This window comes from Amblyraja radiata, unplaced genomic scaffold (assembly GCF_010909765.2).
Source record: "Amblyraja radiata isolate CabotCenter1 unplaced genomic scaffold, sAmbRad1.1.pri scaffold_552_ctg1, whole genome shotgun sequence".
NCBI lineage: Eukaryota > Metazoa > Chordata > Chondrichthyes > Rajiformes > Rajidae > Amblyraja > Amblyraja radiata.
In genome coordinates, this window is record NW_022630609.1 from 33,062 (window position 1) to 54,972 (window position 21,911).

The following is a 21,911-nucleotide window of genomic DNA, read 5'->3' on the forward strand; positions in this document are numbered from 1 at the left end:
TTCGCAGTGTTGCCATGACCGATGGTCGGTCCGCTCAGGATGGGACGACTGACGTACTTCACTGTTGTATGGTCCACGTGACACATAATTATTCCAATCACTCAGTTACCTGTACGGGGAATCCTGTTCCCGACTTCAATTGCCTCCCGAACACAGTTAAAATTCAACGATCTTCCTCTGCGAATGTCTATTGAAGTCGTGAAAATAGAAAACCCTCTAAATATACGTCCCGAAACCATCTTGATGCTCAGGGAACGGGCCTTAGCAAAAAAAATGTGATACTTCGCTCCATCTTCCTCACACAGCGACATTTGAGAAGCGCATAATAAACAAACAACACCCGGATGATTGTAACGAGAAAAATTAAACTTTGCATCAAACAGATCCCTATCAATCCCAGCCATCGACATCCCCGCAGATACCACGTGCCCCTCCTATTATCATCATGTTTCATGCATCTTGGCTGCCTCTTGACGAATTCCGTCAGCCAGGTTGGTAATCTTTACTTTTACATCTGGGATATAATGACACCATTCAGATCCTATCACGTATTCAGTTCTCACATTTTCTGCTGCGAGGATATACAAACCCATTCTGTTTCGCTGAGCAATTGTCCGGATCACCACCTCCTCCGCAGTAATTTCTTCCAAGGCCAGGGCAGTGTCATTAGTGACCCTTACTTACGCAGAGGCTACATTGATGCTCTCTCTCTCTCATCCTTTACCGTGCCCTGGCAAGGAAATGCAAGAGCAAAGAACCTTTCCATGTTGACTGAGAGTACATTTGGGAGAAGGACATGTAGTGCCGAAAAATATAAACAAAATGAGGGAATTAATATGAGCCTCAACTACCCTGGGGCAAACAGGGAAATAATTCTACCGAAAGGGGAAAACAGTTAATCCTAAAGGGAATACCTCCTCTTAATTGGATGTGCACACGTGTACACATCCAACATCTGGAAAGTGTCTTCCTGTTCCATGCGTGTAGGATATATATATGCGTGTAGGACATATATAACAATATATTCATATGGAGCTCCCCGGTATACGTTAAATCGTTGACCACACACATTTCCAATCTCTTCCATTTTAAACTAATTTGGCATGTGTTGTCACCACAGACATTGTGATTATATAGAAAGCTGTACTGTGTCTAGTTAATATTTGTCAGCATCCAAAGTTACACTGAATCATTATTACGTTACAATGTTGCCAAAACACGTATCCAAAGATTGGTTCACTGGTTCTTCACATGTTTTTTCGGAATAGGTTAATTTTGTGCCAGCATGATCATATAGATGACAATCATCTTTACCAATTAGTGCTTCAGTTTTCACCGTCCTGGTTATTCGTCTGTTTACAATGCAAAACCGGAATCCAGTTATTTTTTTCTGCGCATTTTACAGTTGTATTTTTACCAGGAGCAAATGACCCCGCCCAGCTAGAGACGTTCCTGTTTGTGTATTTTAACCATTACCCGCTCCCCTGGACTTACATTGTGATATGGCTCCGAGGCGACATGGCTTTTTTTGCCTCCATTATGCCTTCCCAATTGTGGTGGCCATTTGGCTTAACTTAGTATGTTATAAATTATGGCATTTGCCTTTAAATTTTGCCTTCCCGTAATTATGTTGGTGGGATTTATTCCGTAATCAGAGGTGTGTTTGCTGCTGGGATTCTTGCGCAGAAGCTTGTAGTTTGTTAGTTTAGTTCGGAAGAAGAAGCATGGCGGGATGGCATAGCTTTCGAGTATTTCCGGAGCTTTCTAACATGTCAGAGCCACATGCTGGAGTTTCAGATTCAGATTCAGATTCAGAAAACTTTATTGTCTGTCGTAAGAGAAAATCTTCTTTGACGTGGCTCAACATACAGACAGGACAATGTACTGATAAACAGTCATACAACACAGATTTCAGATTTCTGCGAGCACACACAGTGTGTATAGATCTTAAAAGCAAATATAAAGATTAAAAACTGTAAAAATAGACAAGTGTGATTACGAGTAAGATACAAGTGCACTTTATAAGAAGAAATTTGGATGAATATCTTACTGTTTTATTACGACAATAAATAAACTATTAATCAAGAGACTGTGTTTTGAAGAATTATCTTTGGACGGCTTTGAATGTCTCGTGGAGAGCTCCCATGCTTAAACGACGCAAGCTCATTACCCTCGTTGCTCCTCATCGTGGCTAAAGGGTGAAATTCCTTGAACGATACAATAATCTGTCACTGTATCGAGTCGATAGCTACCTTATAGACAGGAGGTGGTAGAATTAGTCCCAAAGAAGATGGTCAGAATGTTGGGCTGGAGAGAGATTAGACCAGAACAATTCGTTCCAGAAGAGGAACTGAAGATCGGTTCAAAGGAAGAGGAACTGAAGAAAATAGTAAGATTAAACGAGAATTTACCAGTTTGAAGTTTGATCTTGATTTCATGAGGAGTTGCGATGACCGATTACGTGAAGAAGGGCCGTCATTCCGCATGCGCGTCAATCTTCAAAGCAGCGGTGTGAAATCACGGATAAGAGACGTTTACCTGAGATTTGGAGAACTGGAACTACCAGATGACCTTGATAATATGAGAGTGGGAGCAGGGGGGCACATAATCGCTCATCGTAACTCCTCATAAAATCAAGATCAAATTTCAAACTGGTAAATTCTGGTTTAATCTTACAAATTTACTTCGGAGTCACGTGAGTGACTCCGTGAAGATTTTAAAGCTCTGTGATTTCACGCCGGATACACACTGAAAGGATTGACCATGGATGAGTGAAAAGGAGTAAAGCATTCAGACATAACGTAGTTAGGTAATAATACTGATGCTTTTAATGAAAATAAAGAAAATAATATTAACCCCTCCAATCCTGGGGGGAAACTACAAAACAGAATCTCAAATCGTACGTGCAAACACCCCCGGTCTGGCAATAGGTTTGTTGTAATACCCATACTTCCCCATACTCACCACCCACACACACCACACTCACCACCCACACACACCACACTCACCACCCACACACACCACACCCCACTCACTTTCCCAACTGCCACCTTCCCTTCCGTCCATTCACTCGCTTTCCACCCCTCCCTCTCCTCACCCTCACTATCTGCCCCCTCGCTATCCTCTCCCCACGCCTGCCCCCCCCCCCCCACAATCCCCACCTGTACTCCTAGATCCCTCTGCTCTACAACACTACCCAGAGGCCTACCATACTCTGTAGGTTCTGCCCATGTTAGACGTCCTAAAATGCAACACCTCACACTTCTCTGTATGAAATTCCATCAACCATTCCTCAACCCACCTGGCCAATCGATCCGGATCCTGCTCCAATTGTTCACAACCATCTTCACTATCTGCATGAAGCACTAACTTCCCCGCCCTCATTCTCCATCATCTAGCTCACTCCCCTCGCTGGCTCACTACCCTCTCTCTCTTCTCGGTCTGTACTGTCAACATCTCTCTCCTCCTCCCTTAAACTCTCCGTGAAGATTGAGGGGGGATCTCATCGAAACTTACAAAATTCTTAAAGGGTTGGACAGGCTAGATGCAGGAAGATTGTTCCCGATGTTGGGGAAGTCCAGGACAAGGGGTCACAGTTTAAGGATCATGGGGAAGTCTTTTAGGACTGAGATGAGAAAACCATGTTTTACACAGAGAGTGGTGAGTCTCTGGAATCCTCTGTCACAGAATGCAGTTGAGGCCAGTTCATTGGCTATATTTAAGAGGGAGTTAGATGTGGCCCTTGTGGCAAAAGGGATCAGGGTGTATGGAGAGAAAGCAGGTACAGGATACTGAGTTGGGTGATCAGCCATGATCATATTGGATGGCGGTGCAGGCTCGAAGGGCCGAATGGCCTACTCCTGCACCTATTTTCTATGTATATGTCTATGTCCCTCATCTCCCTCTTGACTCTCTCCCTTCCACTCCAACTCCCCACCCTCCCTCCTTGTTTCCCCGCCCCACTCATTCTCTTCCTCCCTCATTGCCCCCCTTCTCCCCACCCTCACCCTCTCTCCCCGTGTCCCTACCCCTATACTCCCCCCCGGCCGCTCCCTGCTCTCCGTTGGTGAACTGCCGTAGCACCATGCGGGAGTAGCAGCCGCCGAGCTCCATCAGCTGAGTGTGAGTGCCCCGTTCCACCAAACGTCCGCCCTCCAACACCACGATCCTGTCCGCCCGCTGCACTGTCTTCAGCCGATGGGCGCTCACCAACTGCCTGTCCCATACCCGCGGCCACCCTAACCCCACACGACCGCCCGTGCAAATCCCACACCCGTCCGGCGCCGGCCCACATCGCCCCGGCCGCTGGTAGTCACTGTCGCACTGGGAGGCGGGATTGGGGCTGGTGGGGGAAGAGCGTGGGGGGGGGGGGGGGGGGATGATAGAGGAGGAGGGGGTGAGGGAGGTGAACAGTTTGATCAACTGGTCTTTAAACGACTCTTCCATGTTAGATGTGAATTTACTGAATAACAACTACTTTTGATTGTGTTAATAATCTGTATGTTTATTATTATTTTTTGATTAAAATTATTTGTATAATAAACATAAAAAAATAAAAATGCACCCTCCCAGCTTCCACCTATTTACAATGTTATTAATATCTTCCTGTAATGTCCAGCATTCTGCCTATTCAAAACGATCTTAATACTGACGGAGCAGAATTAGGCCATTCTGCCCATCAAGTCTACTCCGCCATTCATTGGTGGCCGGTCCGTGGTTGGGTAATGGTGGGATGGCAGCAGGTGAATGGGGGGGGGGGGGGGAGGAGGTGAGCGGGTGGGGGCGGGAGAAGGGTTGGGGACGATGTCTGGGGTTGGGTAGTGGTGAGGGTGCGCGGGTGGGTGGGGGGATGTGTAGATGTGGGTGAGCGTGAGTGGGGCAAGTAGATGAGACAACAGCGTGACTGAGCTGATAGTGAGCGTTCGTTCCCCAGAGCTCAGCCCACATTGACGTGCACACGGTAACGGCGCACCGCGCTGTGGGGAGGCAGCAACTGCTCACCGATAGCTCGGTGTGTGTGTCCAAGGAGCTGGTGGCCTCGTCCAGGACCAGAATCCGCGGCTGCCGGACCAGGGCGCGGGCGATGGCCATCCGCTGCTTCTGTCCCGCTGAGATCTGCCCGCCGGCCTCGCCCACATCTGCTCAACGAAGAGACGCCGTTACTAACAACACAGCAAGTGTCCTCGTGGACAGAGAGCGGTCACACACACAGAGCGTGGTCCCCAGTGGAGGTCTATATATAAGGGATATGAGTGTCCTACCCCTTTACATCGGGGACCTGGGGGGAGAGTGTCAAAGGTCAAAAACTTTATTTGCCATTTGTGCTTACACACATAGGAACTCTTGTGCGGTTGTTCAGAGAGTCAAGTCAAGTCAAATTAAAAAGACACACAGAAAGACACATAATCTATAAAAACATATACTTCTCTAGAAATAGAAAAGAAAGTGCCTAAAACCCTATATAAAGGGGAAAGTGAGAGCATTGTAACTTGCACAAACCCTATATAAAAAGTGTCGATTGCATTGTAAATTGCACAGGCCCAGGAGACAATATAATATGATATAATATGATATGCTATGAGGTAGGTCAGGACATCAGTTCATTTTGTTTTGGCCAAGAGTCTCACTGTGGCAGGGAAGAAGCTCTTAAAAAAGCGTGTTCTGTTTGTGGCGATGCTGTCCGCTCGTCTGTGCCTGAGGTTGTATGTGCAGTTTTTGTGTTTGAGCAGGGAGTGAGCTGGATGTAGTGTGTCTCTGATGATTCTCTCTGCTCTTTTTTGACAGCGCTGTGTGTAGATTGTGTCCATGGAGGGGAGTTCCGTTCTCATAATCCTCTCTGCAGTCTTTATGACTCTTTGCAGAGCCTTCCTCTCTGTCTGTGTGGTGTTTCCATACCACACCGTGATGCCGGTGGTGAGGATGCTCTCTATCAGTCCTTTGTAGACCTGGGTGAGAGGGCGACAGTGCAGACCAGCTTTTCTGAGCAGCCTGATGAAGTACAGTCTCTGCTGGGCTTTTTTCACTGTGGCAGCAGTGTTCAAAGTCCAGTTCATATCTGATGTTACTTGTAATCCCAGGTATCTGTAACTGTCAGCCCTCTCCACCACAGTCCCCTTGATGTTGAGGGGCTGCAGGGGGGGTGGATTTTTTCTGAAGTCCATTATTATTTCTCTTGTCTTGTCTGTGTTGAGGCTTAGGTCGTTCACCTCACCATAGGCAAGAATGTCGTTCACCAGACTCCTGTAGCCCGACTCGTCCCCCCCCCCCCCTTGATGAGGCCCAGGATGGTGGTATCATCCGCATACTTAATAATGATGGTATTTTCCTGGGTGGAGACACAGTCGTGTGTGTACAGGGTGAAAAGTTTGGGACTGAGACAGTAGCCTTGTGGTGATCCTGTGCTGACGGTGAGCTCTGCAGACACCCTCCTTCCCATCCTCACCACCTGTGGTCTTTCAGTCAGGAAATCCAAGATCAGTTGCAGGTGGGAGTCGGGACGCCGAGGTCTGTCAGCTTCTCAGTCAGCCTGCCCGGGCGAATGGTGTTGCACATGAAGAGTGTTGCACAGGGCTGTGGTGTGAAATAAATATTTGACTTAGTGTGGGACTTGCCAGCCGCCGGTGAGGAAGAGACCATGTTTACGTGTATATGGAGTGTGAGAGGTTGCAGCCCCTGTACAAATATCCATGAACGCTGGTCACCGCGGGGGGTTGAGTGTATTGTAGATAAAGATGGCACTATTGTATTATAATGATTGCCTGATGTAAAGCGAATACTGAAAGTCTTCGTAACTTCTGCTACACTGTAAATTGCAAATACTGAATCAAGGCCTTGTTAAGAAGGACAAACAAAGGAGCGGGTTCCCGTGGACGGTGTGCGTGCGTGCCACAGACCGGAGGTCACACGACGCGCAAACCATGCAACTGCTGCGGCTGTGTCACAGCAGAGACGGCACCATCCCTAGAGCACAGGACCCTAGTGATGCCCACACTGGCACTATAGTGATCACACCCTAGTGAACTGCACACTGGCACTATAGTGATCACACCCTGGTGATGCCCACACTGGCACTGTAGTGATCACACCCTGGTGATGCCCACACTGGCACTGTAGTGATCACACCCTGGTGATGCCCACACTGGCACTGTAGTGATCACACCCTGGTGATGCCCACACTGGCACTGTTGTGATCACACCCTGGTGAACTGCACACACTGGCACTGTAGTGATCACACCCTGGTGAACTGCACACACTGGCACTGTAGTGATCACGCCCTGGTGATGCCCACACTGGCACTGTAGTGATCACACCCTGGTGATGCCCACACTGGCACTGTAGTGATCACACCCTGGTGATACCCACACTGGCACTATAGTGATCACACTGGTGATGCCCACACTGGCACTATAGTGATCACACCCTGGTGAACTGCACACACTGGCACTTTAGTGATCACACCCTGGTGATGCTCACACTAGTATAGTGATCACACCCTGGTGAACTGCACACTGGGACTGTAGTGATCAGACGCTGGTAAACTGCACACTGGGACTGTAGTGATCAGACGCTGGTGATTCCCACACTAGTAGAGTGATCAGACTCCAGTCAACTACAGCGATCGCACATTAAGCCTATAGTGACTCCCACACTAGTATAGTGATCAGACTCTGGTGATCTAGATTACTGACTCCACCTGCCACTGTGGTGCCCCAGTGTGCCGGTCCCCTGTAGCCGGCACAGGGCAGTGCCAGGGTGCCAGGGTCAGGAGGGCTCCCTGCCCCCTCTCCCCGGAGCGCTGCGACTGTACCTGTGTCGAAGCCCCGGTCCATCCTCTCGACGAAGTCCCGTGCGCTGGCACTCTGGGCAGCAGCTGCCACGTCTGCCTGCGGGCAGTGATCCAGCCCGTAGCGGATGTTGTCCCGCACCGATAGGGCAAAGAGTGTCGGCTCCTGACCCACGAGCGCCACCTGTGGAGAAGAGACAGCAGCTGCCTCAGGGAGCTGGCACCACATGGGCATAGTGTACACGTGGCATACGGGGGTGGCACTGAGTGTACACGTGTAGCATGGGGGCACTGATTGTACACGTGTCACATGGGGGCACACTGTATACACATGTCACATGGGGGCCCACTGTATACACTTTCACATGGGGGCACTGAGCGTTCACGTGTAGCATGGGGGCACTGAGTGTACACGTGTAGCATGGGGGTACTGAGTGTACATGTGTAGCATGGGGGCACTGAGTGTACACGTGTAGCATGGGGGCACTGAGTGTACACGTGTAGCATTGGGGCACTGAGTGTACACGTGTCACATGGGGGCACAGTGTGTACACGTGTAGCATGGGGTCACAGTGTGTACATGTGTAGCATGGGGGCACAGTGAGTACATGTGTAGCATGGGGGCACAGTGTGTACACGTGTAGCATGGGGGCACTGTGTACACGTGTAGCATGGGGGCACTGAGTGTACACGTGTAGCATGGGGGCACTGAGTGTACACGTGTAGCATGGGGGCACTGAGTGTACACGTGTAGCATGGGGGCACTGAGTGTACACGTGTAGCATGGGGGCACTGAGTGTACACGTGTAGCATGGGGGCACTGAGTGTACACGTGTAGCATGGGGGCACTGAGTGTACACGTGTCACATGGGGGCACAGTGTGTACACATGGCACATGTGGTGGCACTGAGTGTAAACGTGGCACATGGGGTGGCACTGAGTGTACACATGTCACCTGGGGCACAGTGTGTACACATGTCACACGGAGGAACGCCTTGTATATGTGTCACCCTAGGGGTGGCACTGAGAGTACACGTGTCACATGGGGGCACAGTGTGTACACGTCACACAGGGGCACGCTTAGTATATGTGTCACACTGGGGGTGGCACTGAGTATACATGTGTCACATGGGCACACATTATACACGTGTCACACACGGCGTGGCATCGAGTGTAGACGTGTCGTATGGGGGCACACTGTTCACACATGTCACATGGAGGATGGCACTGAGTTTGCACATGTCACACGGGCACACTACATGTGTCACACATAGGCTGGCACTGAGTGTGGACACTTGCCACACTGGGGAACACTGTGTACATGTATTACACAGGGGAATACTGTGTACATGTATCACGCGGGGGGGGGGGGGCACTGTGTGTAAACGTATCATATGGGGATACACTGTGTACACGTCACATGTTGGCTCTGAGTGCGCACATGTGTCACACAGGGGCACTGAATGTGTACACGTCACAAGATGGCAGTGTGTACATGTATCACACAGAGGTACAATACACTGTTCATTCACCCCCACTCACTGTCCTGACCCACCCCTCATTGTCCACTGACCACCCCTTCACTGCCCTTTGACACCCCCCCCCTGACCACTCACTGTCCCAGTGTAGCCCCCATGTGTCCTGACCCCCTGTGCCCCCTGACCTTGCTGTGGTAGTACTTGTGCTCGTACTACTCGATGGGCCGCCCGTCCAGCAGGATGTGGCCGGACTGAGGCTCGTAGAAACGTTGCAGGAGGCTGACGCAGGTGGTCTTCCCCCCTCCCGAGGGTCCCACCAGGGCCGTCACCTCCCCGGCCCGCACCTCGAACGACACGTCCTGCAAACACAGAGGTAGAGTGAGCAATAGAACAAAGCCCCCACTCCCTGCGATGTTGCCAGCAGCCCCCGTGCCCAAGGATAGATGACCCTCTCTCCCTCCGCCACACTCTCCTCTCCCCATTCCCCTTCGCTCCCAACAGCCTTTCACCAGGACCCAAGGACCGGACTGGGGACTCTGGAGGTGGCCTGGGACACAGAGATCAGTGTGCAAATGGGAAGTGGAGTTATAATGGCTGGCAGCTGGGAGATCCAGCAGATCTGGGTGGTCCTAGAGCAAGTGTTCAGTGAAACTGGGTCACTTCAGTGAAATGGCCCTCTTTCCATTCTCACACTGACCTTCTGCCCTGTGCCTCCTGCATTGCCATAATGAGACCACACACAAACCGAAGGAACAGCACCTCATGTTACACTTAGATAGCTTACAGCCCAACAGTACTTCATTCACCAATTGTTGGTAACTAAGCTGCAACATCCCACTCCCCTCCCTGCCCCACTCCCTCTATTTCCTTCCACATATATCTCTTCCTCTGCTTCACATTTTGTCCTTTTTATCTTCCTCCCATCTCTGGCCTGTGTCCACCCATCTGCCATCAATCGTCTCCCAGTCGCCTATATCCACCTATCACTTACCAGGCTTTGTCCCACCAACTTCCCTTCCAGCTTTCTCTCCGTATTACAAATAGTCTGAGGAAGGGTGCAGACCCGAAACATCACCGATACATATCCAGAGGCTCTGCCTGACCCGCTGAGATACTCCAGCACTTTAAAGGGCCTATCCCACTTTAGCGTTATTTGGTTGTCATTTACGCAACACCATTTACGCGTCATGGTGCACGAGGCGTAACGCGTGCATGGACGCGCTGAGGCGTGGTGTCGTAGATAGTGACGCACAGTTGCGCGCGGCGCCCCAGGATTTTGGAATTCTCAAAATCCTCGCATGCCACCTGTGTGATGCGCAAATGACGCCCAAGTGACACAGGCCCTTAACGCATTTTTCTGAAGCAAGAGGGACTATGCTCACGGTGAGAGGATAGAATCATGAGTCAAACAGTGTGGAAATAGGCCCTTCGGCCCAACATGCCCATTCGATCGCGAGCTCCTGGCTCTGTACCTGGCAGTGCGCCATTTTCGCTACTTCCTGGAGGGCCGTCCGTTCACCGCCTACACGGCCGACAAACCGCTCACTTTCGCCCTGGCGAAGGTTTTCGACTCCTGGTCCGCACGACAGCAGCGGCAATTGGTCTACATATCGGAGTATACAACATCTATCCGCTACATCGTGGGGAAAGAGAACCGGGTGGCCGTCACATTGTCCCGCCCCGCTATCAACGCCGTGTTCGAGGTGGCGCCCGGAATTGACTATTCTGCTCTGGCTGAGGCACAGCTCACGGACGATGAGGTGCCCGCCTACCGGACTGCCATCTCCGGCCTCCGCCTTGAGGATGTCCCTCTCGGTCCTGGGGGAGTGACAATCCTGTGCGATGTGTCGTCCGGTCAGCCGCGCCCCATCGTCCCTGCCACCTGGCGCCGGAGGGTGTTCGAGGTGATCCACGGACTGGCTCACCCATCAATCCGGGCGACAACGGCACTAGTGGCCGCTCGTTTCATGTGGCACGGTCTGCGCAAGCAGGTTGGCCATTGGGCTCGCACCTGCATTCCGTGCCAGATGGCTCAAATCCAGCGCCATGTCCGTGCGCCTCTCCAGGAGTTTGGTCTACCTCACCGGCGATTCGACCATCTCCACGTAGACATTGTAGGGCCAATGGGGTGAATATCACCAACAACTTCTCCTGGACCACCCATATTGAAGTACCAACCAAGAAAGCACACCAATGCCTCTACATCCTTAGAAGGTTTACGATGTTTGCATGTCCCCTACAACTCTCACCAACATGCACAAATGCACAATAGAAAATGTAGTGTCTTAATAAAGACTTAGTGAAGGATTAAGGACCACGTCTAAATACATCTACATGGTGTCGGAAGCGTTTAACCTGCGCCTCTCGTATATCGGGTTTTATTTTGCTTTTTGAGTGTGTGTGGAGTGATGGCTTCGTCTTGTCGCAAGCCTTCCCCGTTAGTCGTTGACGCCGACATCGCGGAGCGATGGGACACGTTCGTCATGGACTACACCCATTATGTGAATATTGCACACCGTAATGACCCTGCTGCTGTCAAAGCATCGCTGCTATTGAACCTTGCTGGGCCTGATGCCATGAGGCGGGCTAAGTCGTTTGTGTACAGTCCAGCGGTCCTGGGCGAAGATGACCAGATTGCTGAGCCAGCCGAGTCTCCTGACGACCCGGTGTGTCTGTTGAGGAAGTTTACTGAAATTTGTGACCTTCCCTCGAACCGCATTTTGGAGCGGGCTCGGTTTTTTTCTCGCAAGCAACAGCCTGAGGAACCTGTGGAATGTTTCATTGCCGACCTCCGCTATCTAGCTCAGCGCTGTCGTTTTGGTGAGTTGTGTGACCAGCTCACGCGGGACATGTTAGTTACTGGCATGTTAGACCAGAAGTTGCGGGCTGATTTATTACGGAGGCCTGACCTCACGTTGAACGAAGCTGTGCATGCTTGTCGCATTGCTGAGGTTGTTACTCCGTTTCGTGGGGAGAGAGGATCTGGGAACCGTGCCGTTAGCGTGGCTGCTCTGTCTGTGCCGCGGCGGCCACCGAACAGTTTTAAACCACAGCCTCGCCCAGCTCCTGCCCCTCGCCCTCAGAGTGCCAGGAAGTGCCCCAATTGTGGGTATGGACATTTGCCACAGTCTCTGTGCCCTGCTTATGGAAAAGCCTGCAACTATTGCAGAAAACAGAACCACTTTGCAGCGGTCTGTCGTTCCCGTGGGAACGTTGCTCAGCCTCCTCGCCAGGTGTTCAACAATCTCCAGAGGATTGAAAGTGTCCTTGATTCTCAGTACATCGAGGAGTCAGCCCCCGAGTCAGACTCCAGCATCTCTATGGGGGATGCCAGTGTTTACGCTCTGCTGCACAACCAGACTCGACTCCCCGACCCATCGGTGCTTGTTACTGTTAATGACAAGACCTTCACTGCGAAGTTGGACACTGGTGCCAAGGTCAGCGTAATATCAACATCACTCTTCCACCAGATAAGGTCTAATGAAAGTTTGACTGCAGACCGCTCTGTGCTCCGAGCGTACGGAGGGGAGGAGCTGACACCTGTGGGGAGAGTAACTTTCCACTGCAAGCTACAGAAGACATCTCGTGACCTGTCTTTTTTTGTGTTGGATTGTGATTGTGTGCCTCTGCTGAGCAATCAAGCATGCCAGGATCTGGGTCTGGTTGCTTCCGACAGCACAGTCCATGAGCTGAGGGTGGTGCTGGACCCTGTCTCTGAATACCCTGACCTCTTCGATGATCAGCTCGGTAAGCTGCCGCTTGTATATAAAATTACTACTGACTCCTCCATAACTCCTGTGTGCCGTCCGCCTCATAGGGTCTCTTTCGCGATGAAAGACAAAGTTAAAGCAATGCTGGACAACATGGTAAACTTGGGGGTGCTAGAAGCTATCAGTAAGCCCACTAGCTGGGTGTCTACGATGGTTGCCACTATAAAAAAAGGGAAGAATGAGATACGGGTCTGCATCAACCCGAAGGACTTGAACACTGCCATTAAGCGGCCCCACTACCCTATGCGGACTGTCGAGGATGTTGCCGCCCAGGTTGGTCAAGCCACCGTATTCTCAGTTCTCGATGCTAGGAGTTCCTTTTGGCAGGTTCCACTGCACAGGGAGTCAACTGACTTGACAGCTTTTGCAACGCCATTTGGGAGGTACAAGTTTTTAAGAGTGCCTTTTGGGATAAGCTCGGCGAGCGAAGTCTTCCAGCGCTCCATGGAGCAATTGTTTGCCGGGCTGCCATGTTCCATCATTGTCGATGATATCCTCGTGTATGGTCGGGATGTCACGGAACACGACCGAAATCTCCGACGGGTCCTCGACCGGGCTCGCCAGATAAACCTCAAGCTGAACCCGTCCAAGTGTAGGTTCCGGTTGTCTGAAGTGTCGTATGTCGGCCACATCTTTACCTCTCGTGGCCTGAAGCCTGACCCAAAAAAACTGCTGCCATCTCCGAGTTCCCTGCACCTGTTGATGTCGCTGGCCTGCAGCGGTTTCTCGGTATGGTAAATTATCTGGGTAAATTTGTTCCGCGTCTAAGTGAGCTCAGTGCGCCGCTGCGCCTCCTGACAAAGAAAGATGTTGCCTGGTCGTGGAGTCCGCAGCACCAACAGTCGTTTGACACTTTGAAAAACATGCTGGTCAGCACTCCGGTTCTCCGGTTTTTCGATCTCCGACTACCAATTGTAGTGACCTGCGATGCCTCTCGTTTTGGTCTCGGTGCAGCCTGCATGCAAGTATATGATGGAGATTCGCTGCAGCCTGTCTCGTTTGCCTCTCGTACCATGACGGACACTGAGCAAAGGTATGCCCAAATTGAGAAGGAGCTCCTTGCTGTGGTGTTTGCGTGCTCTAAGTTCCGGGACTTTCTCTTTGGGGTTCGGTTCACGGTGGAAACAGACCACCAGCCGCTGGTTACGATATTAAACAAACCTATTCATGCTGCCCCGGCCCGTCTGCAGCGGATGATGCTACAGCTACAGCGGTTCGATTTCAACATTGTGTATAGGAGGGGTACCGAGATGCATGTTGCCGATGCTCTGTCGAGGGCACCTCGGTCCTCCTGTGCCCAGCATCCATACGAGCAGGAGGACCTGCACGTGCTGAATGTGAATTTTGTTCCTTCAAAGCAGCTGCGGTGCCTGCTCGAGCACACTGCTGCCGACCCTGACTTGCAACAGCTGTCTGCTGTCATTCTGCGCGGGTGGCCCCGCAAGCCTGCCTCTCTGCCTGCTGGCGTGCAGCCCTTCTTCCTGGTTCGGGATGAGCTTGTGGTTCGGGAGGGTATCGTCGTGAAAGGTCACAAGGTGGTGATCCCTGCCTCACTCTATGATGCTTACTACTCTGCTGCTCATTTGGGGCATCCGGGCGCTGACGCTACCGTTGCTCATGCTCAAGGGCAGTACTATTGGCCTGCCATGGCCAAGTATATCAAGGCTCGAGTGGCGGCGTGCTCCGAGTGCAACTCCATGGCCCCTCACCAGCAGCGGCAGCCCCTGTTGCAGCAGCCGGCCCCCGACATGCCCTGGTCTTCACTGGCTGCAGATATTTTTGAGTGGCGTGGGAAGCACTACCTGGTGTTGGTGGACTCGTATTCATCCTGGTTTGAAGTGGACCTTCTTCCCACCATCACATCGGAGATGGTCATCGGCAAGCTGCGACGTCATTTTGCTGTCTTTGGTTCCCCGGTCAAGCTCCAGACTGATAACGGCCGTCAATTTACTAGCGCCGAATTTGCTGCCTTCGCTACGAAATGGAACTTTACTCACTTTACTAGCATCCCTGAATTCCCTCAGAGTAACGGACTGGCTGAACGTGCTGTGCGCAGCGCGAAGAGGTTGCTGGAGCAGTCTCGCTTGTCAAACTGCGATTTTTATCAGGGACTGTTAAATTTGCGAAATGTGTCCAGAGACGGTGTTTTGGGTTCACCTGCTCAGCGGCTCATGTCCCGTGTCCTCCGGCCGCCAATGCCGATCGCTCAGCAGTCGCTTGTGCCGGTGGTACGCCAACCTGATGCGGTCCACCGCCGTATTTCTCAACGCCACGAAATCCAGCTCCGGTCCCACGACAAGTCTTGCCGCCCCCTCCCCCCCCCCCCTCACGACGGGTCAGGTTGTCCGTTTGCAGTCGCCTACCGGGTTTTCCAAGCTTGCCACTGTAGTAGGAGTGGCGGACTCACCCCGTTCCTATTTAGTAGACTACGAGGGCACTGTGTACCGTCGCAGTCGCCAACATCTGTTAGCTGTCCGGGAGCCTGCGCCCCGCTTCCATTCCCGGAGCCTCCCTCTCCGTGGCTCGACTCTCCTCCTCGGATTGTGCCGCCTAGTCCTGTTGTTGTTCGTGCCCCTACCGTGCCTCTAACGGTGCCTCCGAGTTTTGCCTCCCCGGCTGGCACGTCTCCTCCACGTCTTTCTCCTACTGATTCTTCTTCTTCTTCTTCTTATCCGCCTCGGCAGTCGCCATCTAGCAGTCCACCGGTTTCTGGCCAGTCTCCTGTTTTTCTGTCTGATCCGCAGTCCCCACGTAGTTCTCCGCCTCTGCCTTTCTCTTTGGGGGAGGGGAGTGAGGGTGAGGGCGCTGTACGGACCCGCTCAGGTAGAGTTGTCCGGCCCCCTGATCGGTATGGCGACTTTGCTTAATATTGTGCTGTTTGATTCAATGATGCTGTTACTATGTTGCAGGCTTGTATAATTACCCTGCTGCTGTTTATTCTACGGGAAAGGATGTAGGTGGTTATGCATGCAACCAAATATGTAGCTGCCTCATTACCATTTGACACTCCCACCTTAGGTAGTATAACTGTAGTATCTGCATGCACCCTCCCTCGCTTGGTTCCAGTACGTGTGTAGACCAGTTGTGGTCAGTGCTGGGACGTGTGGATGTAGTGTCTTAATAAAGACTTCGTAAAGGATTCAAGACCACGTCTAAATACATCTACAGACAGGTACTTGGATCAGACAGGTTTGGGGGATATGGACCAAGCGCAGGCAGGTGGGACTAGTGTAGCTGGGTCATGTTGGCCGGTGGGGGCAAGTTGGGCTGAAGGGCCTGTATCCACGCTGTAACACTAAAATGATACATGAACTATGAATATAGAAATTATTTAACTGACCATTCTGTTTTTCCAGCTGGTGCAAAGGGTTACAGCGCTGGATGTTCTCCCCCTGCTGAATGTAATGTCCAGCAAAATATCACAGAAGTCTCTGTCTCTGTCAGCTGTTGTGATACTGACCTCTGCAACGCGAGTGACCAAGTTAAATTATCTCTTCTGCTGTTCCCTGCTCTGGTCTCAGTCTGGTTTGCAATATTTATGTGAAGCAAGTGCATAATAATAACGCACAGTGCAATCTTCTGGGTGCTTTTTGTCTGAAGATCAGGGATAATGAGTCTTAACACTTGATTTCCAAGTGATGAGCAACTTAATCTAACAGATGTGCAGATCCTTTTCATTCCAAAATCAGTAACCCTCATCCAGGTTCAGGATTAGTTCATCGATGGTGGTTAGTTCTATGGGTTCTGGAATTCCTCAATCTTCCAATTTACAAGAAAGAGAAAGAGAGAGAGAAAGAGAGAGAGAAAGAGAAAGAGAAAGAGAAAGAGAAAGAGAAAGAGAAAGAGAAAGAGAAAGAGAAAGAGAAAGAGAAAGAGAAAGAGAGAGAGAGAGAGAGAGAGAGAGAGAGAGAGAGAGAGAGAGAGAGAGAGAAAGAGAGAGGCTATCTCTCGAGAATACGCGAAGAGAGCTCTAAGAGCTACTGCTCTCATCTCTCACTACTCTAGATCTCTCTTCCTAGAGATTTTTGAAGACTTCGCTCTTCAGAACTCACCATCTCTCTCTTTTCCGAATTCCTCTTTTGTCGTCTCTTTTTTCCTCCATCTCCCGGTTTGTATTTTCTCTCTCTCTCTCTTTTTTCTATCTCTCTCTCTCATTCAGAGGGGCCTCTCTCTTATTCGCATCTCTCTCTTTCTCTCTTTGTTTGTCTGCCTCTCTTGTTTTGACTACTCGCTTCATCTGTTCGCTTTCTTTTTCTCTTTTGACTCGTTCTCATTTCTCTTTGCGCCTTTAGCTATTCTCTTTCCTCTTTCTCTGTCTTTCTTTCTCGTCGCTTTCTCATTTCTATTTCCTTTCTATTTTCTCTTTCCTATTTTTCGCTCTCTCCTCTCTCATCTGCTCTCTCTGCTCGCTCTCTCTCTCGCTGCCTCCTCTCTCTCTCTCTCTCTCTCTCTACTCTGCTCTCCTCTCTCTCTCTCTCTTCCTTCTCTCTTACTTCTAGCTGCTGCTGAACCCGCGGGAAGGGAGATTGTTTCAATCTTTATATTTTCACTAAAGTAATTTCTGTTCCGTTGCCGGACGCGGTTAACGCGTTAAAATGAACGGATCGACAGACAGACAGACAGCTCTGATTTCACTTGCTGTTTATTTCACTCTTCCCACATTTACATTATTTTACACACCCGGAGCGGAACCGGAGCAGATTCTCAGCCAGTTGTTTTCATCCCAAGTCTCGAAGAAAGGATAAAGTTTCTCCGTGAATTTATTCCCAGTGAAGGTGTGGAGATGGGACTTGGTGTCCGCGTCGTAAAATGAAACTGTCCCGGACTCGTAACTGAGATAAACTCCCACCCTCCCGGGGATGGGACGGGCGGGGAGAGGGGATGGAGGGGAGGTGAATGCATCAAACTCGTCAAACCACCCCCGCCTGATGCTCCAGACTCCAGTCTCCGGGGTCAGTGTGACCGGTCTCTTCCTCTCCACAGACTCTGCGGCGACTCCCAGACTCCAGCCCCGACTCCCCGCCACCTCCACCTCCCAGTAATGTCTCCCCGATGTGAATCCCTCCGATCCCAGCACACACGCCCAGTCTGTAAACCTCTTCCCGGTGTCAGGGAGACGCCTCCCGGTCCTGGCCCGTCTCACCCGCTTCCGATCCTCAGACACCTCGAGTCCCGCATGCGCTGTTTCCACATCCAGGGTGACGGAGACTGGGGGGAGAAGCAGAGAATCAGAGAGTCCCCGGGGGTCGGGGGGAGACTCGGGCACAGGCGGGCGGACAACTGACACCTTGCCCGGGGTTTCACCCACAACCACATCCGGTGGACAACAGACATCTTTCCCAGAGTCTTTATCCAGGGAAGGAGAGGGGAATTTCGTGAGTTGGGGGAGGGTGGACGGGGAGGACGAGTGCAAGGTGACTTGGATAGGCTGGGTGAGTGGGCAAATGTTTGGCAGATGCAGTATAATGTGGATAAATGTGAGGTTATCCACTTTGGTGGCAAAAACAGGAAAGCAGACTATTATCTAAATGGTGGCCGATTAGGAAAAGGGGAGAAAAGGGGAGACCTGGGTGTCATGGTACACCAGTCATTGAAAGTAGGCATGCAGGTGCAGCAGGCAGTGAAGAAAGCGAATGGTATGTTAGCTTTCATAGCAAAAGGATTTGAGTATAGGAGCAGGGAGGTTCTACTGCAGTTGTACAGGGTCTTGGTGAGACCACACCTGGAGTATTGCGTACAGTTTTGGTCTCCAAATCTGAGGAAGGACATTATAGCTTAGAGGGAGCGCAGAGAAGGTTCACCATACCGATTCCTGGGATGTCAGGACTTTCATATGAAGGAAGACTGGATAGACTTGGCTTATACTCGCTAGAATTTAGGAGATTGAGAGGGGATCTTATAGAAACGTATAAAATGTTTATGGGGTTGGACAGGCTAGATGCAGGAAGATTGTTCCCGATGTTGGGGAAGTCCAGGACAAGGGGTCACAGCTTAAGGATAAGGGGGAAATACTTTATGACCGAGATGAGAAGAAACTTTTTCACACAGAGAGTGGTGAATCTCTGGAACTCTCTGCCACAGAGGGTAGTTGAGGCCAGTTCATTGGCTATATTTAAGAGGGAGTTAGATGTGGCCCTTGTGGCTAAAGGGATCAGGGGGTATGGAGAGAAGGCAGGTACGGGATACTGAGTTGGATGATCAGCCATGATCATATTGAATGGCGGTGCAGGCTCGAAGGGCCGAATGGCCTACTCCTGCACCTATTTTCTATGTATCTATGTATTTATATACACGATTGGGTGTGTATGTTGGTTGCACGGTTAGTCAGTTTGCAGATGAAACTAAAATTGGTGACATTGTGGAGAGTGAAGAAGGTTATCTGAGAGTAAATGGGATCCCTGTGAACTGGGCCAATGGGCTCAGGAACGGCAGGTGGGATTTATTCATGTGAAGGTGAGGTGATGCACTTTGCTGAGACAAACCAGGGCAGGACATACACAGTAAACGGGGAACTTTATAGAACTGAGAGATCGCGGGCTGCAGGTACACAGTGCCATGGAAGATGCAACAGTGACAGGCAGGGTGGTGAAGAATGTGTTTGTCACTCATGCTTTCATAGGTCAGGATATTAAATACAGCTTTTGACACAATAAGATAGTTAGCAAATTAGAGAGGGTGCAAAAGTATTTACGATAATTTCATCAGGTCTGAAGGGCTGGGTTATAAGGAGACATTGGACAGGCAGGGACATTTGTCTTTGGAGCCCATCGGTGTGTTTTTATAGATGTGTATAAGATCTATATAAGGTGCACAGATAGGGTGAATAGCCACAGTATTTCACCCAAAGCAGTAGAGTATGAACGTCTGACTCTGTGATGCTTCCCAGCTGATGGGTTTAGTGGTATCTCCAATTTCCCTTCAGTCCACAATACTATTATTGTTTGCATCTAGGTATTGCTTAAAGATATCAGAAACAAGAATAATGGAAAAGGTACAAGCTTTACCTTGCTTGAAGTCATCAGATGTATCTTTGAATGCCGTGTTGAACGAAACAGGGCAATGAAACTTTTCAATCGGCAAGGCTTCATCTACCACCGACAGTGGTTTGGCTTCATCACGAACCCTGCAAATATTGAACAGCTGGTTATAAACTGAGCATTAGAAATGTTTTAAGGTGTTCCACAAAACACTTACAATGTTTCCGTCAAGACAATGTCCTACCTTCGCTTGCGACCAGCTTCCTCCTGAAAGAAATAAAACACAAATCTCAATTGACTGAGATGAACCGTCCTCATCCCAATAGCGGGAATTTCACCAAATTTCTACAACCCTCTGATAATTCCCATTTCCCAACTCTTATCGCCACTGTCATGCAGAGAGAAAGCGGATATTGTCGCAGAGATGTAGAACGATGGGGGAAAGCACAAGGAATGTTCATGAGAATGACGTCTCCTAATCTGAGGAAAGACATTCTTGCCATAGAGGGAGTACAGAGAAGGTTCACCAGACTGATTCCTGGGATGGCAGGACTTTCATATGAAGAAAGACTGGATAGACTCGGCTTGTACACGCTAGAATTTAGAAGATTGATGGGGGATCTTATAGAAACTTACAAAATTCTTAAGGGGTTGGACAGGCTAGATGCAGGAAGATTATTCCCGATGTTGGGGAAGTCCAGAACTAGGGGTCACAGTTTAAGGATAAGAGGGAAGTCTTTTGGGACCGAGATGAGAAAATCATTTTTTACACAGAGGGTGGCGAATCTGTGGAATTCTCTGCCACAGAAGGTAGTTGCCAGTTCATTGGCTATATTTAAGAGGGAGTTAGATGTGGCCCTTGTGGCTAAAGAGATCAGGGGGTATGGAGAGAAGGCAGGGATGGGACACTGAGTTGGATGATCAGCCATGATCATATTGAATGGCGGTGCAGGCTCGAAGGGCCAAATGGCCTACTCCTGCACCTATTTTCTATGTTTCTATGTCATAACTGAGAGGATGGAACTTAATGAAAAGACTGGGCAGGTCGTGGGATTTCATCTGTAGAAGTTTTCAGGAATGATGAGAGGGAATATAATATTATCGGTGGATTTAAATGTGTGGGGATGAAATAATATCTCAAATTGAAGGGGAGACCAATAATCAAAGTTGAAATGTAACGTGGTCTTCAATAAATACCTAAAGGAATGCAGTCATGAGAACATGGACCTCACTTGCATTGGAGGGACTGAAGCCAACAGCAGAGATACATTTAAATGCAAGCGGTGATAATTGCTCGGTTCTAAGCTTCCCCCCAGTCTAGTTTCAGTAAAAACACTGAATCAAGCACTTGAATCAATTAATTGTATTCTACCAAAAGCACGTCACAGATCACACACTGTACCTATCCCACCGTGGGTTCGATCCCTGCGTCTATCTGTTCAAGCCCTCTAGGCCTCGCACAGACAGAGGCACTCCAGGATGGTACCTGGTCCTGAGCGCTCTTCCAGAAGATGGGCCCTGAGCCTCGTGACCAGGGACTTTTATATGCCCCGCAAACTCGAGGGGCCGAACCCCACGGGGGTTGTCTCTTAATCACCCAATTACAAATATCGATTAACCCCATACATAACAGGCATTTCCCTAACCCAATGATACAACAATTCAATACATTGTATTCACAACGGACTTCAAGATGAAGTCAACTTGGAAACATTTACCCTGATGAACAGAACTCTCAGACAAGGCTCAACACCCCATCCAATCAACACTTAGCAGAGTCAGGCTCTGCAACATTATTTACAAGCTATTTACAAGGTATATGTCTGGTTTGCAGCCATCCAATCCATTCTATGCATTTAGTACCAGATTGACAGGATTTGCAAGGCTTCCCATTCTTTGCTT

The 21,911-nt window shown here is 50.1% G+C and overlaps 1 pseudogene; it reads right to left on the minus strand.

Annotated features, from left to right (window-relative positions):
• Positions 1-443: 443 nt before the first annotated feature.
• On the minus strand, positions 444-9,744 carry LOC116970130 (annotated as a pseudogene).
• Positions 9,745-21,911: the final 12,167 nt, after the last annotated feature.